General features: G+C 41.6%; 1 protein-coding gene and 1 long non-coding RNA gene across 9 annotated transcripts in view; one reads left to right on the plus strand and one right to left on the minus strand.

Moving 5' to 3' along the window:
• The window catches only part of FHIT (fragile histidine triad diadenosine triphosphatase), a 1,423,921-nt gene that overhangs the window by 257,312 nt on the left and 1,150,248 nt on the right, over window positions 1-16,361 (minus strand). The gene's annotated exons all lie outside the window — the stretch shown is intronic.
• LOC116599414 lies at window positions 4,053-11,948 on the plus strand. The gene is made up of 3 exons (XR_004289360.1): window positions 4,053-7,366; window positions 11,218-11,309; window positions 11,875-11,948. It is a non-coding gene; the product is annotated as an uncharacterized LOC116599414 (long non-coding RNA).

Here is a 16,361-nt window from a genome sequence, read left to right on the forward strand (position 1 = left end):
TGCAGAAAAATAAAACTGGACCACACACAAAACTGACTTAAAATGGATGAAAGACCTCAATGTGAAACAGGAATCCATCAAAATTCTTGAGGAGAACACAGACAGCAACCTCTTCAACCTCAGGGACAGTAACTTCTCTAGAAACATCACCAAAGGCAAGGGAAGCAATGGTAAAAATGAACTATTGGGACTTCATCAAGATCAAAAGCTTTTGCACAGCAAAGGAATTAGTCAACAAAACCAAAAGACAACCAAGGGAATGGGAGAAGATATTTGCAAATGACATATCAGATAAAGAGCTAGTATCCAAAATCTATACAGAACTTATCAAACTCAACACCCAAAGAACAAAGAATCCAATCAAGAAATAGGCAGAAGTGGGGGCACCTGGGTGGCTCAGTGGGTTAAAACCTCTGACTTCAGCTCAGGTCATGATCCCAGGGTCCTGGGATCGAACCCCGCATCGGGCTTTCTGCTCAGCAGGGAGCCTGCTTCCTCCTCTCTCTCCTCCTGCCTCTCTGCCTAGTTGTGATCTCTGTCTGTCAAACAAATAAATAAAATCTTTAAAAAAAAAAAAAAGAAAGAAATAGGTAGAAGACATGAACAGACATTTCTGCAAAGAAGACGTCCAGGTGGCCAAGAGACACATGAAAACATGCTCCACATCACTTGACATCAAGGAAATAGAAATCAAAACCATGGTGAGATACCACCTCACACCAGTCAGAATGACTATAATATAACAAGTGAGGAAATGACAGATGTTGGCGAGGATGTGGAGAAAGGGGAACCCTCCTACACTGTTGGTGGGAATGCAAGTTGGTGCAGCCACTCTGGAAAACAGTAAGGAGGTTCATCAATAAGTTGGAAATAGAGCTACCCTATGACCCAGCAATCTCACTACTGGGTATTTACCTCAAAGATACAAACGTAGTGATCCGAAGAGGCACTTGCACCCAAATATTTATAGCAGCAATGTCTACAAGAGCCAAACTATGGAAAGAACCTAGATGTCCATCAACAGATGAATGGATAAAGAAGATGTGTATATATATTCAACAGAATAGTATGCAATCATAAAAACACACACACACACACACACACAAAATCTTGCCATTTGCCATGATGTGAATGGAACTAGAGGACATTATGTTAAGTGGAATAAGTCAATCAGAAAAAGACAATTATCATATGATCTGTCTGATATGAGGAATTTGAGAGGCAGGGTGGGGAGTCATGAGGGGAATGGAGAGGAGAAAAATGAAACAAGATGGGACCGTGGAGACTGATAAACCTAAGAGACTCTTAATCTCAGGAAACAAACTGAGGGTTGCTTGGGGGTGGGAGGGAGGGATAGGGTGGTGGGGTTATGGACACTGGGGAGAGTATGTGCTATGGTGAGAGCTGTGAATTGTTTACGACTGATGATTCATACACCTGTACCCCTGAAGCAAATAATACATTTTATGTTAATATATAATATATGTATGTGTGTATGTGTGTGTGTGTGTGTGTGTGTATATATATATATATATATATATAAAGAATACAGAGCTTGAAGCCCAGAGTTCACTGCTTTTTTCCTGCTTCCCCCCTCCAGAAATCAGTATACTATTATTTATTTCCGCACATAGTTACTTTGAAGCTAAGCAATGAGAACTAACCTACCACCAACACCCCAGAAATAAAAGACATATATCTGCTGTGGGTGACTTATACTCTGTTTTCTTCTTTTTGTACATTTAGGAATTATTTGCATAATTAAGTTTCCCAAGGAAAATACAAATGCCAATTTTAATTTAAACAAATACTAATGCTAAAATCAATTTGTAGAATATTTCAAATGGATCAATTGACATCACTTCCACTAAAACAAAATCATTTCTCTACTAGTGCTCTTTATAAGTGTGCACCAACACCTATCAAGATTTTCAGGAAACTGAAAATAATTGTCAGAGACTGGATCAAGCAGCCAGTGAGCAAACACCTGCGGCAAAAAATAATATCCTATCCTTGAACTCAAAGCACCTGAATTTTACCACACACTTACTAGAGATTTTACATAGGGTATGCCGCCCTGTGCCTATTTTCTTGTCTTCGAAAGGGTTTCATAATGTTTTGTGTGCAGTACCACAAGTAAGGCACCAGAAAGAGAGGTTATCTGTGCAATAGACACTGACCTGCCACTTACTCACAGAACAGAAAGGACTTGAAAATCACCAGCACAACTTTGCAAGAATATCAACAACACCACCTAGGCTCCAAGGTAGTGATTCTACCCATAAGAAGTTCAAGTATTACAAAATAATAACTTGCTAAAACCCAAAAAGGACAAGCATATTTAATCCTATTAATGGCTCCTGCCTCTACTATTTCCCACAGGCAATTTGTTGTCTACCCATCTTCTTATAGAATGGCTTCACTGAGAGAGAAAGTTCTCTCCTACCTAAGACACTTTCTTTACCCTCTGAATCCACGGTATTTACTTTTCACCTTAAACTCATTGCTTGGTCCTTACAACATGCTGCCCTGTTGTTGGTTCTTTATATACATTTCCTTTCCTTCCTCCAGAATTGCATACCTGTGGGAAGGAGTTACCAAGTCTCACAGAGCTTCTAAGTCTGGAGCTCAGAACTACACTCTACCAAGCCAATGACCCATACTGTTTGTTACTGTTCCTCATACATTTTTCAAGGCTGGTAACTGATCACTTTTAAAGAGATAAAATTGGGGCACCTGGGTGGCTCAGTGGGTTAAAGCCTCTGCCTTCGTCTCAGCTCATGATCCCAGGGTCCTGGGATCGAGCCCCACCTCGGAATCTCTGCTCAGTGGGGAGACTGCATCTCCCTCTCTCTCTGCCTGCCTCTCTGCCTACTTGTGATCTGTATGTCAAATAAATAAATAAAATCTTTTAAAAAATAAAAAAAAAAGTAAAAGAGATAAAATTGGTTATACATGGAGTGTATTTTAAAAGCATAAAAAATTCTAAAATAATATCAGTGTGAGCATGGAAACGTTTTTAGTTTAAGGGAGATGTCATATTCAGCTTGAGAATGGTGGAACTTATGACACCTCAAACAGTTTGCAAAGGGCCTCTGCTTTCCCTGTTTAGAAAACTGTGTGTCAGAATCAAGTTCCAGATTCCACCCTCCCCTGCCACAGACAATGAAATGTTTTGCTTTAAAAGCTGTTGCCGGGAGTTGAGCTTGTTAGCCACATTCTGATGAGGCTGGGGCTGCAGAAACCAGACCATATGAGCGCATCGGGCAGACTCTACCAACATTTTCCCTGTAAATGAGGTGTCATGGGTCTGAGTTTCTGTTTAGCTGCGCCTCTGACTGGATTCTAGCTCCTGAGCAAGTCACTTTTCCCCGTCTGAGCCTCAGTCATCTCACCTTTTAAATTAAGATAAAATTCCTGGCAGCATACCTACTTCATAGGATGCTGGGAGCACAGTAACAAGAGCACTGTTGATGTTAATAGTTCAGTGGTAATAGCTAACATTCACTGAGGTACCCCATATGCTAAGCACTGTGATAAAAGTCCTATACTTTCCTGAACTCTTATGATCCTCCCAACAATTCTACGAAGCCAGGCACTATCATTGTCTGCCTTTTACAGATGAAGTAACTGAGGATCAAAGGTGTTAAACAACTTGCCCAAAGTCACATACCTGATAATAATAATAATAATAATAAAGGCAGTATTTGAACCCTGGAATTTTGCCTTATCCCCTGTGCTATTTTTCCCAGTACAAATCATTTAAAGCACATGATGTGAAGCACGTTAGAACTGTCAATTAATTTTAAAAATGCAAAGTATTACTATTAACATAAATAGATGTTCATGACAATTATTGAAAGATGAGATAACCATCAATTACTTTAATGAAAGCACATACACCTCTCTCAGGAATATTGACAATCCACTATCCACCCCCCCAAAAAAAAAAAATTCAACTAGAACGGCCTTGGTACATCATCACAAGAGAAGTTCTACAGACAGCATTTTAACCTGAGAATTCATTCTTCCCTAGAGTTCTAAAGGGGGAAAAGAATCCTCTGCCTTCTCTGACAGAGGAACAAATTCTTTTCAGAGCTCCATCAAGGCACGCCTCTGAGAGAGCAGGTTAAGGAAGGCACTCCCACTACTACGGCAGACCATGAGGGGGGCCTGCTGAGGGATCCCCACCAGGAAGCCTGTTGCCACCGGCAAGTCACACATCACCCCGACACCACCCAGGACCTGGCTGCAGGCCAAACCTACCTCACAAACCTTACAAAGAGCCAGCCACTGGTGAGGTCTGGTGCTGCCAGGCCAGGGTCCTGGGGCCAAGGGTGAGGAAAAGCTCACAACGCGACAGGCTATTTCTGAGTTCTCTCTTCAGCTTGTTTCCTCACTAAGTTACTTTGACACCACACCTGTTTCTGTTCTAGTCTGGAAGCCTCCGCAGCATGGCAGATGGTAGAGTGTTTACATAACGAATGTTCTCTGGGGTCAGTCTGTGGAGGTGGCAGCGGGACTATGACAGGTGGGACAGGAGGGCAGCAGGACCCCTCTCCCAAGGAAGCAGTGTCACCATCCATCCCTGACTTTGCTGGAGAAACTTCCCACCCTGTGGAGGCCGGAGTATGTCCTCAGCTCTGTTCCTCCTTCTGACAGTCACATCCCGGACACCACGATTCAGCGGCTGCCAACAGGAAGCTACAAAGGAAATCTTGTGGTGGCCTTAAAAAATAATAATAAAAAGAGAACAAAACCTCATCACATTTAAAACTTACCTCCAATCTCAGTTCCAAGGAAACTTCCAATTTTGTGCTCTTAAATGGAACCTGAGATTTAACTCTTTGAAGTCTAAGCCTTTTAATTCTCCAATCTCAACGTCTCATGTTTCCTAATTTTATCTTCAAGTCAAAATGAGTCTTTTGAAGAGGGAAGTGAAATTTCACAGCTGACCAAAATGAGTTCATGTGAACGTCGAGGGTGGTTTAAGGTCATACCTGGTCCTCAGAGGTGGAGGAAATCCCCACTTTCTGTGATGAAAATTTAACACCAGAATAAAGTTCTCTCTTGGCTGGGTTATGGGGGAAATACTTTCTCAATCATGCTATTGTACATTTTTTAAATGGACAAAAAAATCTTTTTTAAAAAATTCAGGATTAGTAACTTTCTGCTTCTAAAAGGAGCAAACACCCGTCTCAGAGGCACATGCTTGGCAGACAGTATGTGTGTCTGGATGTGACACACACGCTCCCCCACCCTCCCGGGACACTGGGTAGACTCCACTGCTTGCAAAATCTAGCTCTGCACACTCAGTGCCATTTGTTACCCCTTGATCACACTGCTTGGAAACCAGCGTGCTTCCATTAGTAAGAATTCTGGACCCATTAATGGGATGACAGGAAGGGTTGGAAACCAACTGGAATTCACTCTCGCTCCTCTCCAGGGGTTTCTCTTTAAGTTCTCATGAGCCTCGCCTGACACAGGGGTGATGGAGAGGAAGACCCGAGAGGATGCTCTCTTGGAGGGTAAGGACTGCATCGCCCCATGCCTGTTGTCATCCACCAAAGCTAGTAGAGAGGCTGGCGAGCACTAGAGTTCTCAATAAATCACCAGTAAATAAAAATACAGTGTGCCAAGAACTGTGGGGAGAGTTCCCCATTCATAGCTTTTTCTGATATTCACAAAATCCTGTGCAAGGGGGAGTCATCTCCTTCCAATGTCATGGACAAGGAAACAAAGGCAACAAGAGTTATGCCACTGGCCTAAAGCCACACATCTAAGAGTCAATGGAGCCAGACTTTGAATCCACAGAGCAAACAATTCCTGTGAGTGAGAGACACAAGTTCCAAGGTATATCTCCCAAATGGGGAGAACAAGATTTTTTGCAACCTGCCTCAAGATTTATCCCATCCACTCACATTAGTAATTCTACCTGCCCCTGAATGAAGGTGGAAGACAGCAATTCAGGTAAGGCCAGTAGAGCACCTACAGACAGGTGACAGGGCCCAGGAGACCCCTGATATGAAATGGAACATTTTGTGTGTATACCTGAGTTTTATCCACAGAAAAAGTTCATAGCTTTCCAACTTCAAAGAGTCTATGATCCTTCCAACCCCCAGAATTTAATGAGTTAGCCGCTTTTCATTAAATTATGCTTCTAATTGTCACCCCCAAAGAGTCAAAGGGTTCTAGGTGACTTTTATATGCCTGCTAGAGGGAAAATAATTAGCGTGAAAGCTTGGTGGGTATTAGACATGAGAACAGTCAGTCTCTGAAAACACCCTTGGTGTGGAAAGAGCCCCCACAGATCGTCACTTAATTAAGAATATTAGTTCAGAATTCATTCCGTTGCTAACATTTGTCCACAGTGAGATCAAAGAGCAGCTCTATCAATTTATTGCCCAGCTGGGCTTGCGGATAGTGACATCATAGGATCCCGTATCATTGACCAGTGGTCAGTGGTCTTCAAAATATGAGAAGGAGCCAATAAATCCCCACCATGCAGCAGTGCCTGTAACTGTCAACAACGTATTTCTAACCATCTAGTTTTCTACAGTCTTCATGTGCAGCATGAACACCCAGCCCTGAGGCTCTATACCATCAACATGTTCAACAAACACTGACTGAAAGCCTACTATGTACCAAGGACTGCAGTTAGACACTTCCTATGCCATCTGGATGCCCCCATGTGATTCTTGACAACGTGTTTAAAATAGAAGAATCCCCAGAGCACACCTAGATGTAGGGACAAGCTTGGCAAAGGAGGAAAAGCCAGGTCATATACATAGTTAAAGTCACCAGTGAGTCCTTAGAAGGACAAGAGCACATTTCGTCCAATTCCTATAAGGTTTCTAGGCAGAAGAAGAAACACAGGATTAGACCAGAGTGCCCAGACTCCAGAGAGATAAAACAAAAGAGCCAAGATTCCAGTCTTGTGACTGCTGGTTCACAGGAAGAGAAGAGGAAGAGGGGGAGGAAGAGAAGAAAATGGGAAAGGAACAACATACTTTTCTAATTGGAGTTATCTAAAAGTGGAATAAGATGGCTGGTAACAAGTAAGCTAGATGTCTCTAGAAGACTCTTACAGGATTTATACAAGGGATGAAGGTAAAGCTGAAACTATGCAACATGAAAGATGAATGAGTAAAAGATGATTGTATTAAAATACAACGAGACACGTACATCTTGTCAGTGTGTAACCCTTTAAAACTAGTACGTTGATGATGTTGTTTGCAGTGAAGAACGTGATGTTCACAAGTCAACTTAACACAAATTACACGTTTACCATGGCTATTCCTGTAATGACCTTGGGAGTTGACTCATAGTCTTCCTTACCCTGATGAGCCTGCTGAATATCAATTAGGTTTGTAATTACCATTACAATGTATCTAACACATCCCCCCACCCCACCTTACCCCTACCTCTTGCTAAGCTCAGGAAACTGTTGGGTAATCAATATGAGCTCTCTGCTCTAGCCATCTCTCTCCCTCCCTCTCTCTCTCTCTCTCTTCCAGCATTTCTATTATGGATAATTTATTAAACCCTAAAATTTCTTTCCTATTTGTAAGTTTCAGCAAAATTTAGTCAGGTTTCAACACAGAGTGTCAAGGGATAATTAGGACAGTTAGCAGTAATTTATGATTTCTCAGCTGGGTTTTCAAGCTTTCGCTGACTGCCTGTAGAAATCCGTTAGCCAGTTCTACCCTGATCACTATGAAATCTCCTTTATCTTTGTGCAAATTGCTTTTCTATTTTCCTGAAGTGAGCTGAAAGATGAGCCCATCCATTCCTGAAAACCTAGCCACCGGTGTGCTTGTCATCAGAGTGCGGCTGAGGCCAGGGCTGCAGATGAATGATGATAATGGCTAATGGATGAGATGAGGCCACAGGCAGCTCAGTCCCAACCTGCTACGGGTTAGAAATTTAAACCCGGCAGTCCGATTGCACGTTAGATCTTCAGAAAATATGCAAAGGGATCTATGAACATGCCAGTGTACATGTTACAAAGCAAATACCGCCTAGCAGTCCACCAAAGATGAAAAGACTGGAGAAGCCAGGGACAACAGCTCTGCACTACTTCTGGGCAAGAGGAGGATGCTATTAAGCCTGAACTGGAAAAGGGAGGACCTCGTGTTCTTTAGAGAGGCTCATTTACTAGATGGTAAAAAATGAATGCTCTGGGTAATTTCATTCTGAATTGATTTATTTCTAAATGGGGGAAAATTGACACTCAGTGAAGAAAAGTAAAAAGCACGTCTCTGGAAAGAGCCAGCTAGTCTCAGGTATAACCCAATTATTTGCACACAGGAAATAAGAACACAGGAGGCAGGGTGGAAGGTCACCCGGGAAAGTCATTCCTTGCAATGAACACTTTCCTTTCCCCCTCCGACAGACTCTCAGAAAACTATAAACCGACCCATATTTCCAGTTTATTTCTGATGGCTAAACCTAATCAAAGTTCACTTTTTAGAAATCCAACAGTTATTCTCAATTAGATTGCCTGGCAAATTAAATCATAAATTTCTCTATCCTCGCCCTGGTTGTCACATTCCTAAAATACAACTTTTCTCCCTCTGGCATTCTATTTAAATCTCTGAGGCCAAGCTCCAGAGCAAGTTATAGATTTGATAATTTGCTAATGTGGCCACAGTAATTGTTTGAGGCATATTTATGATTTTATTGGATCTCACAACAATCAATAATAATCCATTGATGTCCCCGACACTGGGGTTTTCTCACAGTCGACAAATGGGTCAGTGGATTCATTTTTAATGTACTCAACTCCTTCCCTGAGAGACTCTTGCATATATTAATAAAGGCCAAGAAATGAATGGCACTGGTGCACATATCTTACCCTGAAGAATTAGCTGCAGGATAAGATTTAATGTTAAAGACAAGGGGAAGAATAGACTAACAGGGCCCATTTTGTACAGCACGACCATCATTAAAGTTAATGGAATTACCTTGTGGTCATGCACCAAAGGGAGCCTATTGGAAGTTAAGCTTTTCTAGGGCCATTGATTCTCCAACTTTCACTCAAAGATTCCCATTGGCGTGTGATGAGTATCGCAGACATGCAGCCGCGCTTTACGCAAACTGCCAGTTAAGCATATTGAGGAGTAACGATAACTGAATATTTTAGAGCAGATGATTGAGTTGAGGATGCTTTCCATGGGAAAAAAGTGGCAGAAAATGAAATTCTGTCGGCTTAAACAAGAGGGGGCTTGAATGGATCACCTACCCAAAAAGTCTAGAGGTGGTGCAGGCTTCGGGATGGGTTAATTCAGCCACTTGAGAATGTCACCAAGGGTCCAACTTCTAGCTCTGCCATTCTGGTCCAGCATTTGCTTTGTCCTAAAGCAAGATTCCCCAGGAATCATAAGGTGGCTGTCAACAGCTGTCAGGGTTCCTGCTTCCTTATTCACGTCCCTTCCCACAAACAGTGGATATAAATCCTCCGCGATGCTGGGAAGAACCGTCCCTGAAGCGAACGGAATCCAACCCTCTAAATGGCTTAGGTGAGAGTTAACTGAAGTCCTAACTGTGGCAGAGAGAAATGGCTTAGGCCAGGGATGAGTAAAGGACAGCCCGTGGGCCAAATCCAGCCCACGGCCTGGTTTATAAATAAAGTTTTATTGGAACACAGCCACATTTATTAGTGCAAATCCATTTACATGTTTTCTGTGGCTGTTTTCAGGCTACAGAGGCAGGTGTAAAATTGTGACCTCTGGCCCTGAAAGCCTAAAATGCTTCATATCTGGACTTGTATGAAAAAGTGTGCCAATTCCTGAATTAGACCAAGCAGAGTTCACACCTAGATTTAGAGATGGATTCAAACACACCCTAATGTTTTGGCTGCTAGATAATGGAGGAATTGAGAAAGCATCCCAGAGAGATAACCAGAGTGCTCAAAATAGATAGGAGACAAAATTATTCAAGTTCTGGAAAAAATGAGCTTAGAAACTGAAAAACCAAATTAATTCAGGTGACCCATCACATCTGCCCCAGGAGAAATACCCTCCACCCTTGGAATTAAATGTAAATACCGAATACATTCAAAATCAAGTTAAAACTACTTACCAGGGTGTACAAGGCCTTGTATGACTCCTGCTCACCTCTCTATACCCCAAATTCCTGCTATTGGGGGCATCCATCATCTCCCAGAACTTGGAAAGCTCATTGCTGCTGTTTCCTCTGCCCAGAATGCTCTTCCTCCCCAGCTCTCCGTTGGGATGAATCCTTATCATTCCTCAGGTCTCAGCTGACCTCCCCAGTAGTCACTGCCTATCTAGAGCAGCCACTCCACCATCTTTCCTCCCTCTATGTTTTTCCTTTCTCGGCTCCCTGTTATTGCCTTGTTAATACCGCTCAGAACTCACAATTATTTTCTATGTCCTTTTGGGCACAGAGGAAGATGGACAATAGGTTGAGAGTTATTCCTTAGATGCTTGTTCTTCCACTGTACCCCAGTGCCTGGGAGCGCCAGGAGCCTAGCAGGTGATCACTAAACACTTCCTGGGAGAGGAATTCATAGTCACAACAGAACGTCCGCAAACCCTCAGTCTTTCTCTGTGAAAGCACTTATTTCAATGATTGCCCTTAAAGACAGGGACTACGTCTCACTCTTCTTGGTCTGCCAGATCCTGTGACAATACCTGGCACATAGTATGCCCTGCAAGAATAAATTAAAATAATACAGACTAAATGCTAGGTAGTAAAGCAGGATGAGCAGACAGGATGCTCTTTTCCTGTGAGGTAGGGACAGGATACTTCAATGGTGAGGAAATTCTCATCATCAACCACAGATCGGAGTAGTTCAAATCTAGAAGTGGCTTGGGTTTCCAGATAGAGAAGAAGAGGACAGAACAATTTAGAGGCTGTGGAGGGCGATCGTTTGCACAGCAGGTGAGGATACCACATGCCCTCCAAGGTCATTTCCCCTTCTGGGATTCTCCGAGTTATCTCAGGCTCTGAGTTTCTTCCTTGAGAGTGACTCTCATCTCTGGTCATCTGATGGCAGAGCTGAGCTTGAAATCATATTTACTCTTTGCATGGCTGAACAGTTTTATCAAAATTATACTGTATAACCTGATTACATCTGGGAATTTATACCATTTATAACCGACGGATGAATGGAAACACAAATAAAAGGCCCAGCTGGGTTGTTTGCCAGGGCCCCAGCACACAAAGCCTGATAAGAAAACATATTTTCAGGAAACAGGTCCAGATACGTGGATGCTACGGTGGGATATTTGAATGTGAACCTTAGGATAAATGGATTTCATCACGAAGTAAAAGAGTGTTTGGTGAGTTCGCTTTGTTCACTCAACGCTGTTTATTCTTATAAACCACTGTAGGCAAGATCAACAACCTAAACAACTTTGTGTTGATTTTTCATGTAGTATCAGGAACAAGAAAAGCTTATTTAAGAACAGGGGGAAGAAATGGGAGTTTTCATTCCAGGACCTCAAAATATTACGTCGAATGAGCCCAGAAGCATTTCAAACCATGAATTTTGCCCCCTCCCCCTGAGGTTCAGGATTCATGGGACTCAGGAGGCTTCCAGAGATGTCCGCCTCCATTTCCCTAATCTTGGCAGACGAGCAGCTTCTCCGCAGAGGGAATCTGCTATGAGGCTGCACGTGAAGTTAAAATTTCAACATTATCCTTTCCCAGCCCTAACATAATTCACACTAGGGAGGGGGCAGAATTGCTGGCTGTGTTTGGCCCAAGGGCCATTACAGATCCTGCACAAGCCTGTATTTCTCACTTAAATGTCATTAGGAAGGTCATTATTCTAATTTTTCCATGTCTGTAGCTCTGTAGGTTGCCGCGTCTATAATTCATTAAGCTGATTTCCATCTGACCCAGGCTCAGTCATCAAATCCTTATGATTCCAACTGCTTTTGGATCTTAATTATTTTACTAATGGCTTCAGTGTAAAAGGCAAAGAAGAGCTCCTGAAAGGGACCGAGTAACTCAGGATGGATATGGCAGCAAGAATCACGCCTCGGTCACTTTGACCCAGAATCAAAATGTATTTATAGAAATACATAAAACAGCAGTTCCTAAATCTGGGCAACAATAGAGTCAATGGTAAGCTTTTTAAAAATCTATTTTAGGGGCCCCATCATCAGCAATTTGAATGTAGGACGTATGAGAACTGGTTATATGCTAAGGTCAATAAAGGAAAAAGATTGAATTATGAAAATCATCTCTTGATGGAAAACCTTCCCGTGGGACCTCTGTGAAAAAAAAATTATAGAGAAAGCTGTATATTGTTTTTCAAAATACTTTTAAAATATCAATGATATTATAAAATATAAATAATGTAATGAATAAATAGGTACACATTACCCAACTTAAAGAGAAAACGTAATTGTAGGGTTGAAGGTCCTTGGGTGCCCCTGAATCCTACAGTGTGCTCCTTTTCCTTACGTCTCCACCGGGCGGGGAGGTCCCAATCCTATTTGTGTCCAAATTTCTAAGCAATATACAGATCTGCATTTTTACATGTAACATAGACAATCTATAAGGAATCTGCTTCTATATTTTATTATTTCTGCTCTCAATAACTCCTGAAACAAAAGTTTATAATGTCATCCGTATCTTTCTCAGCTGCAGTGTCCAATTTCAACCAAATCACACATTATTTAATGGCCATTCCCTCCCCATTTGATATTTAAGGTGTGTGGTATGGTTTATAACAAATGGTTCGTCTACTGAGACTGACATGACCACATCTCATCGAAACTGAATTCTTGTCACATGATTAATTGGGCCGAGCTAACTTTACATCTTCTTTCATGTTTTTTTTTTTCTTTTTCCTTTTTTGTTTGTTTGTTTACATAGGGTTGACATTTTGGCCAAGTCAATTATTTAGGTGCCACAGGTTCAAAACTTTAAACCTGCCATGAGCTGGTTATATGGAATTGGAGAATTCTACAAATTATTTCCCAGGCCTAAAGCATACAGAGCAACAGAGTGAGAAAGAGATTCCTTCGGTGATGACTTACTGAGTACCTAGTCTTCCACAACAAAATGGCAAGAGTGAGTGACTTTCTCAGACTGCAGCAACAGAGGTAAGAAGGTGACTGAATAATTACATCTTGCATTAATGGAGCATTTTTGGGTCTACAGAGCACTTTGCTTTTCACAGGATATTTGACTTGACAAGTGATTGAATAAAATCCCCTGTCTGAACATCAGTTGTAAAAGACAGCCTGCTGAAATCTATAATACATCGGCACTGAGAATCTATCTTCAACATTGGCCATATTTCTGTGTTACGTATCTCAAAATAAATTTAACAGCCAAATATCCACTTTGCTTATGTCAGGTCCTTCAATTAATAAAGAAATTTGTTTGGTAGCGCTAATGAAAAATTGAACATCTAAAACCTATCATTCTGCTACGAACTGATGCACAGCATAAAGCAGCATTTAGTTGAGTTAACCTTCACCTGTATAATAAAGTTAGACAGACTCCTCTGGGTATTTTTTTAGGGAGAAGGCAATGTTATCCTAAGCAAAGCAAAATAATACAGATTAATCTGTGTTGAGGGTGACAAAATATTTATAAAGTCTCTCCTTGAGCATCTTCCCCTATGCTTACTGGGGGCAACGTGTTTTCTAGGACCAGCTGGCCACATGATACAATGGAGAAGGGCTCTCAGACAGGCCTAGGTTGGAATCTCTGCTCTACCATCAGCCAGCCACATGTGGTTTGATACGTTACTCTACCTCCATACACAGTGGTTTCCTCAACTGTAAGATACCAATGCCCACTGTTATGGGTTTGGAGGATTAAGTGAAAATTATAAAACTAAAGCAAACACTTATTCAGATGGACTGCCTGCCAAGGGCTGTTTTAAAGGCATTTACATGCATTAATCCCTTTGGGCTCCACAACACCCCTAGGAAGTAGGGTATCACTGAGGCTCTCACTTTAACAGTCTATAAATGAATGGTGGGGCTAAGAGAGGTTGACTTCCGCTGGGTCGTAGGACTGACTGCTAAGGGACAGCTCTGTAACTGAAACCAGGCCATCTGGTTCCAGAGTCCTCCTCTTTGTCAGTAGGTGGAATCCTGACGACACTTGCCCTCCGTCCTCACTCCATTTCCAGCATCCCCCATCCCATCTACCGGAGCTGCGTGTGGCAGTGAAAGAACAGAGAAAAATAAATAAATAAAGAGTAACCAGAAAACACCACGGGGCTTGGGTAATTTTTCTTTCAGGGCTTGGCATGACATCATGCAAATCAAAATCAACTCTTTAGAAATGGAAAAACACAATGATTTGATAACCTACTTAGAAGAAGGCTGGAGGTTTAATAGGAGAGAGCAAGTTTCCAACAGGAGACAGGCAGGGTCATGGTTCCTTTCTCCTGCCTGGAGAGCCAGGCACCTGAGGTTGTGTCCCCTGATCACCAGAAGGGGAAGGAGAGTCAGACACACATACATGCCAGAAGGGAGGGGCGAGTTTGGAGGTATCTGTTCCCACATGTACACCTAAACCCATCCTCTGAGCACCAAAATCGGTTTGGGGTTACCAAACTCAGGCAAACTGGATTCACTGTGAGAGAAGAGATATAAATTCTCAGGCAGTTCCACAAGATAAAAGCTACTATGTCCTTAAAATACTAATTCTTCTGGCAGGAATTCAGGCATGAGATATAAACACAAGAGAGGCACTTTTTGTCACGGCTTGAATCAGAGGATTAAAGTTCTCTGGCAAATTACAGCTTTCGTGAAATTTCTTTACAGATGAAAATAAAAAATAACAGTCACATAAAATCATTTTCATTCTCAAGGTATCTGTTTCTCCATTCTGTGTGCACCAAATTTTAGGAATTCATTTGGGGTGATGGGGTGCCTGGGTGGCTCAATTGTTACCTGTCCGCCTTTGGCTCAGGTCATGATCCTCGACTCTCAGGATAGAGTCCCACATCGGGCTCACTGCTCAGCAGGGAGTCTGCTTCTCCCTCTGACCCTTACCCCACTTGTGTTTTCTCTCTCTCAAATAAATAAATAAAATCTTAAAAAAAAAAAAAGGAACTCATTTGTCTTGAAAGCAAGGAGTTATATGGAGATTCCTCTCTATCTTCTCATCATTTCGATGCTATGCACTAGACAAGGTGTGCCTGGGAATCACTTACAGTGTCTGTTAAAATGCAGAGAGTCCTAGGTCCCATGCCAGACCTACTGAATCAGCATAAGGGGGCAGGCAGATTTCTGCTTTGTGAAAACCTACATCAAGTAACTGAAGTATACTGTTGGTTTAGAACCATGAGTTACCTATTACTGAGGGCTACAGCAGAGGCTAAAAAAATATCAGGGTAAAGATTTTTTTTTTCCCATTTAATAAGGTAGGTTCTGAATATTCAACTGGTCACTTTTATAATAAATTCAAAGTTGATATTCAAAAACACAAGTCATATGATCAGAAGAAAGTTTCTCAAGAATTTAAGCAAAATGGCAAAAGTTAACAGTGTCAGAATTCAGAGTGTAGTTGTGAACTTATCAGAGCCACAGATAATCTCAATGCCAAGTATATTCTCTTTATGTCCAGTTTTTGCCTATTTTCCAGATGAGAAAACTGAGGGTAAGGTTAATAGTAAGAGTCATACACAAGGTCCCAGGGGCAGTATGTGGTGGGCTGGGCTATTTATTCATGTTGGTTTCTCCTCACATCACTCTGTACAATAGACAATTCCCTCCATTTGAAAAATGAAGGCATAGATGTCCAGAGAGGTTAAGAGTCCTGCCCAAAGTCACACAGTAAAATAGCAGAGCTAATATTCCTATGGAACCTCTGACTGACACCAAAGTGTATTAACTACTGGACTTCACAAAAAGCTAAAATGTACTCTTTGCTCATTAATTGAAAAGATTACCAAATTTTCACTAGAAAATCTTCTCTAGGACTGTAGAGACCTCTCAGTAAATGGAAGAGTTGCTTTTGTTTTGGTTTTAATTTTTATTTTTATAATTTTTTAAAAGATTTTATTTATTTATCTGACAGAGAGAGAGAGCATAAGCAGGGGGAACAGCAACGGGAGAGGGAGAAACAGGCTCCCTGATGCTGGGCTCAATCCCAGGATCCTGGGAACATGACCTGAACCAAAGGCAGACACTTAACCAACTAAGCCACCCTGATGCCTTTGGTTTTAATTTTTAAATCACATTTTTCTAAAGAATTCCTTTTCTTCTTGTTTCTTTAGCAATCTGAAAAGTAACTATTAATAAACCAATAGTTATTAAGAAACTTCCCACTGCCTTAATATTAGAAAATTAAATATCTAAGTAGGGGACTCAAGTGCATAAACACAGAAAAGGGTAAGCAAGCATATTCCATAA

This window comes from Mustela erminea, chromosome 1 (assembly GCF_009829155.1).
Source record: "Mustela erminea isolate mMusErm1 chromosome 1, mMusErm1.Pri, whole genome shotgun sequence".
NCBI classification, from domain to species: domain Eukaryota; kingdom Metazoa; phylum Chordata; class Mammalia; order Carnivora; family Mustelidae; genus Mustela; species Mustela erminea.